We start from the raw sequence: 9,312 nt of genomic DNA on the forward strand, positions 1-9,312 counted from the left end.
AAGGCTTAGTTATTTTGTAGTATTCATCATCGGTCTATTTTTACTATTCATGCACGAGTCACAAGAAACAGGCACGAACGTAATTGACTGTAATTGTCCACGCCTTTCCTGCTCTCGTCACATAGAAATTTGAATTTGCATAAGACGAAAGAAAACAGATTTTACTTCAATTTAAACGCGTGCTTTCATATTTCCTTAAATTCACTTCCAGCAGCTTTTGATTGTTTTCAACATTGTTAAAATACATTCTAGTAGTTTCAATGCACCTATACTTAACCCTGGGACTCAGCGATTTCCCCGTGCGAAATTTGTCAAGACAAAAAGCTTCTTTGTTAAAGATTTAGAGTGCATTCGAGGTTAAGATTGTGATTATAAATATGTAAGTGACGTTACGCTCCCATCTTTGAGAACGTGCGCGTGGAAAGAGTGTTTGATTTCTAAATCGTGCGTAGGTGAAATTGTTCAATGCTTACTAGCCAAAACAACTGTTACGCCGTGCTGATGCAATCGAGATTGCGATTGGTTAAAACCTTAATTAGAATTCTCAAAGCAATTTTAATTCTCTACAGGCATCTAACTGTCTATTCATTTACAGGAAATGCATCATATTTCAATAGAGTCAGTTTTTGAAAGATAGCAAAAACCACCTTGCATCATTCAATCATTCATTAATTGCTAATTTTCGTCAAGCTATATTTGACATAATTTCTGACTAATTAAGACAGTTGCTATGACGTTGTCAACTTCTGCCAAAATCACACGGAAGCTCATTCAGGTCATTGAAATCTTCAAATGCCTGACATCATTAAATAAATTGATTTTAAAGAATGATACGTCACATTACCAAAATCAACTTTGGCGGAATAGCTTCACCATTTTTCATCATCCCTTTTTTAAGCAAATCGGAATTGTTAATCAGTACTTCAATATTTACTTGTGACCATAGATAAATGCAGTTGCAGTGATAGCGTAGGGCAATTCAAGTAAAATTCAGCTGATTTTGAATATCTTCATCTTTTCAAACAATTCATCATTGCCATCATCAGAGAATATACTTAATATTATTCCTTGTAACAATTCATCATACTTTATTGTTTTACAATTGATAACCAACAGCCTTCTTGTGGAAATATTTTACAAGCAGTAAATTATTCATGTCTTTTCTACCAAAACGCTAACTGATTCTGTTCTAGGACAAGAAATTAGAAAAGTATTTGTTGATAATACGTTGGTGGTATATTTGTTCAATGATGAAAAACAGCAGTCCCAATCACGTCTAGACTGAAGATTTTAGCACCAATTTGTTTTTTTTTCAGTTGTACGTTTCAACTAAAAGTGCTTTTGACAGATATTAATTGAAAAGATAGCTTCGCATTCGGTCTTCGTAGTAGCTTCTCTAACTTTAAAGTCACTAAAGTTTATTTAATAATAATAATAATTATTTTAATTGCAGTAGAAGTTATGACGCAATAAAATCGTATTGTTATGATAAATTTCATCGGCTGCTCTGACCTCTACGTATTCTACAAAGTTGCTATCAGCGAAACCATGTTGTTTGCACATTTTTATTAGATGCTGCTTTTTCTTAGCTTAATTAATTTTTGATGATTTATTGTGATAAAACTATTGATTCTATTGAGCACAATGCATATAGTCAAATTCAATACCGCTTTATATAATAATTGTTGAAGGCAGATTTGTAAGAAAAAGATTTTTTCATTAACATACCTTCGTATTTTCAGTCTTTTCACTTCTTAACTCCTGAAAGGAATTGCAAAAGCACAAGTGCAGGAGGTTTTTTCACAATTGGGCAAACACGATATGAAAATTATGTTGACAGCAAACCTCATTATATAAAGAGAATTTACGTTGGTTTTATACTTAATTAAATATTGGAGCTTTGAAGTAATCCAATCAAACACGACTGCCATGAAAGCACATTATGGCAAAATCATTTTCAGCTTAACATTCTATTAACATTTGTAATCGTAAACATTCGTAACGAACAGTGAAACGATGATTCAAAAGTCGAGATAGAAACAACATTAAGAAAGCTGTGGTCTGATCCTTTTTAAGCTAAGCGAAGTAGTTTAATTAGATTAGCATAAAGAGATTCAACTGCTTGCTCAAGTTTAAAAACTAATCGTAAATGAACCAAAAACTATGATTTCGAGCTGAATGGTTTAAATGCTGGTGTGCATTCGAATAACAGAGCCCGGAATCATTGATGATTTAAAAATTTATGAAGATCGATCAGTCCTTTGGTCCGTTTTTCTGTCACGTCTACGTCGTAGCTATATAGGTGTCTCTAGACTGCTTGTCTGCCCATCACTAACGTGAGTTATGTGCTTCATGAAATTACGTTTATGACCCTCGGCGAAATGAAATGAACGGATAAAATGTTTGAGAACTTTATTCACCCTTTGTTTCAAGTCAGAAATCAGATTTGGGTCAAAAACAACCGAAATGTATATGTTTTTTGCGTGGGCTGTGAACGAAAGCCTTTTGCTTAATGCTTATATGGTAAATGGTTTGTTGTTAAAGTGCAAGTATTGTTCGACAAAACAAACAGTTCAAGATTGCCAATAATTATCTTTATTAACTTAAGTAATACTTTAAGATGAGTCGGAGGACTTATGGCGCGGATTTCCTTGTTTGTAGATGCGGATTTCCTTGTTATGTATTGTGATCATTTTCCATTTGATTCTGAATTTGCGTGGGTTTTTCAGTCTACTTATGTCCAACGTTTTGCTGACGTTTTCTGTTGGAATTAAGCTACTAAACAACGTCGTTCCTGATGCAAAAGCACAGAAAACAAAGCTTTTCTCGCGCAAAATTTCCAATATCTTATTAAATATTTATAATATGCCGCAGCAAATACCTTTCCTCCACCACACACAAAAAGACTTGGTTATTTGTCATAAAATATAACAAACATGTTTACATCTTAAATACCACGAATAACCAAAGTCATCATGCCAGTCTGCCATCTACACTTTTAATCACAAATGACATTTTGCATTGATATGTTTTTAGGTTGTTTTTAGAAAACAATAAGGCGCTTATCAGGCGTTAACTTGAGCTACTCTAGAGCAGTGTTAAGTCAAAGACTTCGTGCCAGTCCGCGTTATTTGTGTAATCTCGCGGCAACATACGAAAATCTGTATTTTACGTTGTATCAATTTTATACGACGTTTCGTGTATGTTTTAGGGGAAAATGAGTGTAAAGAAGAGAAGCAGTGACAAAGCCAGCCTGCTTTTTTTTAAATCATGCAATACAAATGTCAAACTCTTTAAGAAAAATAGGCACGCAGTGCGTACATGTGGGTAGTCTGTCGAGTATATAAATATCAAATGAAGTAGATTAAATAAGTATAAGTCGAATAAAATTATATATTTAATATAATTTACGTCAAACTTGTTTACAATTTCAAAATGTTCTTTAGTTTTCTGACCAAGTAATTTTTAACCCTTTCTGCATTTTTCAAACGCTCTAGCTAAGATTGATGTCACGTGACTGTGCTCAAGTCTCACATCAACGAAAGTGACGTCATTTAGAGTTCTCGCGACTTTTAAAGGTTTTTTCACAAAAAAATTTTTTACTATAATTGTGTTTCAAAAACGTTTTCTGGAGTGTGTGTAAACGATAAATCAACACAACACGCTTATGACATGTATTACATTACATATATAGACACTTTTATTATAGTACTTAGCTCAACTTAACATGATTACATAGACACTTGTGTTTTGAGGTAACGGGCTGTGCTGTTTATTGCTATTTTTTTATAATCACATCTTGAAAAGTCTACATATTCTACGATTTTGTGTTAATTGGAAACAATGTTTGAAAGTAAACGCTTTGCGCGTTGCAAGTGATCGGAAATCTTTTGTATTTCCTGTTCATAGTTTGACACGATTCATATTTCACTTGATGTAAACTTGTAAACCGGCAATCCACACAAATAACATTTGTATTTCGTACAATATTCGAAAGCAAAATAAATTCATTTGCTTTCAATGTTTGACGGCTTTTTAATAATATCTTGGCTTTCATTTAGTAGTTTTTTATGAAGTTTTGTGAAGAGTAAATTGCTCCTTTGTTCATCCCATGAATCCGTGATGTTTTTAGTTAATATTTCTCAACATTTTCTTAGGATTATGCCACCAACGAATCTGTGCTTATTGCAAATAACTTCTGCTTGATCTTTCATGTATGTACGTGGACAGAAGCTTCACAATTCACACATAGCAAATGTATTATTACATTCATACTATGATATACATATGCGCTTCAATTCATTGTCATTGTTTTTATGTCGAATGAAATGAAAATTTGATAGCAAAACAACTCACGATATTTTCCCGACAAAGCTATTTTGTTCGCCATCGTTCGTATATCGGCTATCACGGAGGTTTACGACGAACAGACAGATGGACACTTTTTGGTGGTTAGCCGCGCATGCGCAGTGGCTACCCACAAAATATATTTCTAAAGAAATATGCAATGCTAATCTAATGAAATTTTTATAGCTCCACTAGTTCTACAAGTTATTAGGAGTCAAAGTACACCTGTTAAGTAGGGTTTAGTTAGTTTAGACAAATGATCACGATATGACATCACGTTCATAAAGCACGAGGGTTTAATACACGCATTAGAAAGGATAATCACGAGAATTAGAGCAAAAAATCAGCTTTATCACACATAAACTGGTGTTAATATTCCATAAATAGTGCAAATTTTGATTATTTCCTGATTTTTCCCATTCATGATTCATTTAAAATAATGTTTATTTACCCAATATAGATATTAATAAACGCGAGAGCGGCAGTAAATACGTCGAAAAAAGAACAAAAAAAATTTCTAAGCTTTTGACTGACGCATGAGTGCGTCTTCCATCAACAGACCATCAAGTGAGAATCAGAACAATAATTCAGACACTGCTAAAAGCCAATGAACAACATGTGGCTTAAATGAGATTTGAGTTTGTAGCTACATTAGAAATACCATATGTCAGAAAGATATAACATAGTTGTAACGAGAATGCCTCCTTCATTTGCAGTCCACACAAGTTTTGACTCATCTCTAATAACCTGATGGCATGGTAGCATGGGTAAAGAGGAAGACCAGTATCTTGGTATGATTTCAAATAAGTCACATTTTCTTGTGGAATTTTACATAAAGATTTTAGGTATATGTATCATCTTTGATGCTTTCTTCTAATAAATAGTCTTTGACACTGCTAAGGACTTCAGTGTATTTGAAAACATAGCACTAAACAAAAATCCTTTTATGATAACACTTTATTGCGTCAAAAACACTTCTTCACACCATAACCATCGAGTTCAATCCTGAAGATCATCTATAAACCTAATCGGAAATGTCTGGAATGTTTATCGTTCAGTTTGGCGGTCGAAGATGACGTCAGTGATACTATTTGCAAGACATGTGTTTTCATTTGCCTTTTGATGGAAGATTTCATAATTGAAGAAAATTCCACTTGATGAGTATTGAGAACGTCAGCAATGTCACTTAGACATCCGTTTTCATTTTTGCTCTAATATAAAATCGATGGCATCCTGTTTTGCATTTTCCCCCCAAAATAGACGGTCCCATCAAGGCAGGTGTCGTGTCGTGTCGTGTCGACGAAATTCCTCAAATAAAGGAAAGTTTTAGAGAGGATGTTGATGGTATAAAATAAGTGGAGTTCCAGAATGTTCTTTATCTCTTTTCTTAAGTACATTTTCTCTGCAAATCTGGCGCTTATGTTTACCTTAGTAAATCAGAAATTACTCATGTGATTATGACATCTCATGATGAATAATTCACCCAAAAAAGTTGAAAAAGAATTTATTCATTCAATTTGACGAGGAAAAAATGATTTAAAATAAGACCCAAACACATCCGAAAGTATTCTCCTGTAAAAACATGTTGAGTTAATGAGTCTGTGGTTCTATTTTTTTATTAAAATAAGTAGATGACGGATTTCCGGACAGCTCCAACTCGTGTGAAAGATTTCCTTGTGGAATGAATTTAAGGAGGAGTTGCTCGTCTCAAATAAAATTTTCGAGATATGTAGCTAAAACATCACTGGAAGTCAAAGAAGACTTTCATGCAGAAAATAGCTTGATATATAATAATATTCACAGATATAATCCACAACCCACTTTGCAGAGCTCATATATTATGTTAATTTACAAACCGTTCCTATATTAGTCTTAAAGATGTTCACGGGCGGTGAATTTTGGACTAGTTGTTTATTAAAGACGTTAATCATACAATTGTGGAAAGTTTCTAATCCCACTTTTTACGTTTATTGTAATGTATTTTATCATATGGAAAGCTACCTGATGGATTGGAAATCCATCCTGTAGAGTAGATAAGACTTGCCCAAGGACGGCGGTAGAACGTTTGTTGGGGAAGGGGGTAATTTATTCATACATACAGTTGTGCTCGAGTGATTTCTTTTGAAATCGTGTGTCACTTAGGTTGTGTAAAACATTCTCGCTATATCGCTTCTTGTTAAATTTATTCCTGAAAGAAAAGGATTAGGCTCAATATAATTATGAAGATAATAAATTGTATTCATGATGATTTCTTTATTTAATCCTGGAATGTGGAAGTAAATGCAGTTATATTTCTACTTCTCAGATTCAATGGAAATTAATGGCTCAAAAGATCAATTCAAACACGGATTGATGTGCGGAAGGGATGTTAATGCCAACGGGAATGAAGAGTATGTACTATATAGCTTCTTAGGAAAATCCAATACGTTTTTAAAACATTACTGACAGCTTTTTACTGACTTGATTTTTAGAAACCAATAACATATAAGATGCACACAACGCCCAATTTTTGAGTGTTGTGTGTAAAAAGAAAGATAAAGAGGAAAAGAAAATGAGCCGCATCACATACCACAAGTATGCTTGATGGATATAGTTTATAAAAGCAAAAAATAAAACTGGGAAAAATGCAAAGACTCAATGAATATTTTTCAAACGTACAAAGACATGAATGATGCTCAAAATCGTTTTAACATAGTTGCAAATAATGTTGAGAATGTTTTATCTATTTTTATCTTTATCCGATTGGTAATAATTTGTTGGATACTTGGATCATCCAAGACTCTAGCAGGTTATGTTTCTTCGGAAAATATCCTGTCATATATAAGCTAGTCATGGTACAATGCAGAAAAATTTTCAAAAAACCACAACACTAAATAAATTTTTTTGCCTGCATTCTCTTGCCTAAATTCAAAACAAACGTTGGGCCCCCTGAAATACATGCATTATTTCAGAGACGACTTTACAAAATTTAGAAGTATGCTGCATGGCTACAACTTATCACGTGACAAAAGTATAAGAGTTGTCGTTCCAGTTTTACAATTCGGTGAACAACATACCAATAATTTTTTACTTGTTCATATTCGCTGTATTAGACCATCAATCCGGAATCACATGTTTACTATAACTAAAGTCTGACTCAACTCTTCCCTAAGGGCCACGGGAAGTCTCGTTCACACTTAGCTGTAGCACTAGAAGAAAAATCATGATATCTAATTTATCATCCTCAATTTTATAATGACCAATCCCACCTACCAATTACCCCAACGCTTCTACATCAATTGTCAAGATGTCAATAATGCTAACAACGTTCCAGAAATCGAAGAAGCAACCACAGCTGATATCTCTTTGCTGTACTTCCAAAGCAAGTGTGATTAGGCCACAAAACATTAATCTGGTTTCCTAATAATTGAAAATTATTAAAGAGCTCCTTCTAGAAAACCATCAATAAACATTATCGATATTTTTTTACAGTTTTCTTCATTGTTCTTATCAAAGATACAACTTCCACGTTTAGATCTATCAAGAATAATTCTATAGCAGAAACTAACGACGACGACTTTGACGTTTAATTCATAGAAAATAACGTGATCACAACAATAAAGGATGAAACCACACATATAGATAAATTTGACGAGGTTTTTATAATACAACATAAAACCCTTTTAAATTGACAAAGAAAAGTATGACAAATACTTTTTATAGTTGCTTCAAATAACAGCTTCAAAGAAAGTCAATGTCTATCACTGATCTGTTCATGAAAAGCTTCACGAATGCCATCTAATTCAAATTATAAAATTACTTCAAAAACTAAGTTTGCAACAGGGTTAATATTCAATTTTTTACTTTACGCCAATATCCCAAAATCCTTAAAATTATTTTACGAACAAGCTTTATATATGCAACACTAAATTTTTTAACATGCGTCACCAATCATCACATCCTTCTCTAAATGTCAAATATAACGCAGACGAAGTTAGTTTACAAAATATTGCAGTCACACGGAGGTAAAATACATATGTATGTAATACAGAAAGCTGATAGAGAACATGATTTAACCATTTCTACAAATTTTCTGGAAATAATATAATAACAATCGGGCTATCAACTTAAAAAACCATATTATATGATTTCGTCACTAAATTACTTTTTCTTTGATAGTTCGGGAAAAAATGTTAGTGGTTGTAGAATCATATAGACAGTTGATTATAATTACTTGATATTAGATTCAAGCAAATTGATTGGTTGTGATAGGTTGAACAATTAAGTCATGTCAACCAGAGTTCTTTGCAATCCTCGTAGCAACATAAATCACTCCCTCAACATCTCTTTTGATGCTTGAAATGCTTTACATCTTTTCTTTTTGTTTCAAAAAATATGTCAGGTTTAGCTTTCTCGAGTGATAGCAATATAACGGCATATTGCAGGTAGCAGCAATAACTAAACGCGAAAGATATGTTTCTATTTGTTATAATACTTTCGTTTTAAGTAAAATCTCATTATCAATGCATATTTGAACATATAAATACAGCATATTGCCTATTACTTTTTATTGAAATCAATGGTGATTAGGAATTAACATATGAATGCGAGCCCCCCCCCTATCATCAATCTTCCGACATCCCTGCAAAATTAAAGGAAGAATTTACGTAAAACTGTGGTAATTTTCTTTTGATACTTTACAACAGTTATTTGGATGACATGACCGACTGAAAACAACTTCTTAAATGCAAAGTTTTTAAAATGTTTCCTCTGTCCAAAACAAAGATCTTTGTTTGTTACAATTGCTTGTAGTCAAAGACAAAATAATTCAAACAACTTAATCAAGTTCGGTATTGCATCAGAAATACATTATATCAAACGTTACTAGTATATTGCACGAATAAACAAATCCAGGAATTCGTTAGTGTCATTTGACGATGAGTTTATTGCATTTTCTGCATACCCAACGTACCCACCGTGACTACC

The 9,312-nt window shown here is 33.1% G+C and overlaps 2 long non-coding RNA genes across 2 annotated transcripts; one reads left to right on the forward strand and one right to left on the reverse strand.

The window, feature by feature from the left end:
- Positions 1-535: 535 nt before the first annotated feature.
- Positions 536-2,048, reverse strand: LOC124448627. The gene is made up of 2 exons (XR_006949184.1): positions 1,729-2,048; positions 536-1,189 (listed from the first exon to the last, which is right to left on the reverse strand). It is a non-coding gene; the product is annotated as an uncharacterized LOC124448627 (long non-coding RNA).
- Positions 2,049-4,988: 2,940 nt separating this feature from the next.
- Positions 4,989-6,978, forward strand: LOC124448659. The gene is made up of 2 exons (XR_006949201.1): positions 4,989-5,138; positions 6,653-6,978. It is a non-coding gene; the product is annotated as an uncharacterized LOC124448659 (long non-coding RNA).
- Positions 6,979-9,312: the final 2,334 nt, after the last annotated feature.

This window comes from Xenia sp. Carnegie-2017, unplaced genomic scaffold (genome assembly GCF_021976095.1).
Source record: "Xenia sp. Carnegie-2017 unplaced genomic scaffold, XeniaSp_v1 HiC_scaffold_23, whole genome shotgun sequence".
Taxonomy (NCBI): Eukaryota; Metazoa; Cnidaria; class Anthozoa; order Malacalcyonacea; family Xeniidae; genus Xenia; species Xenia sp. Carnegie-2017.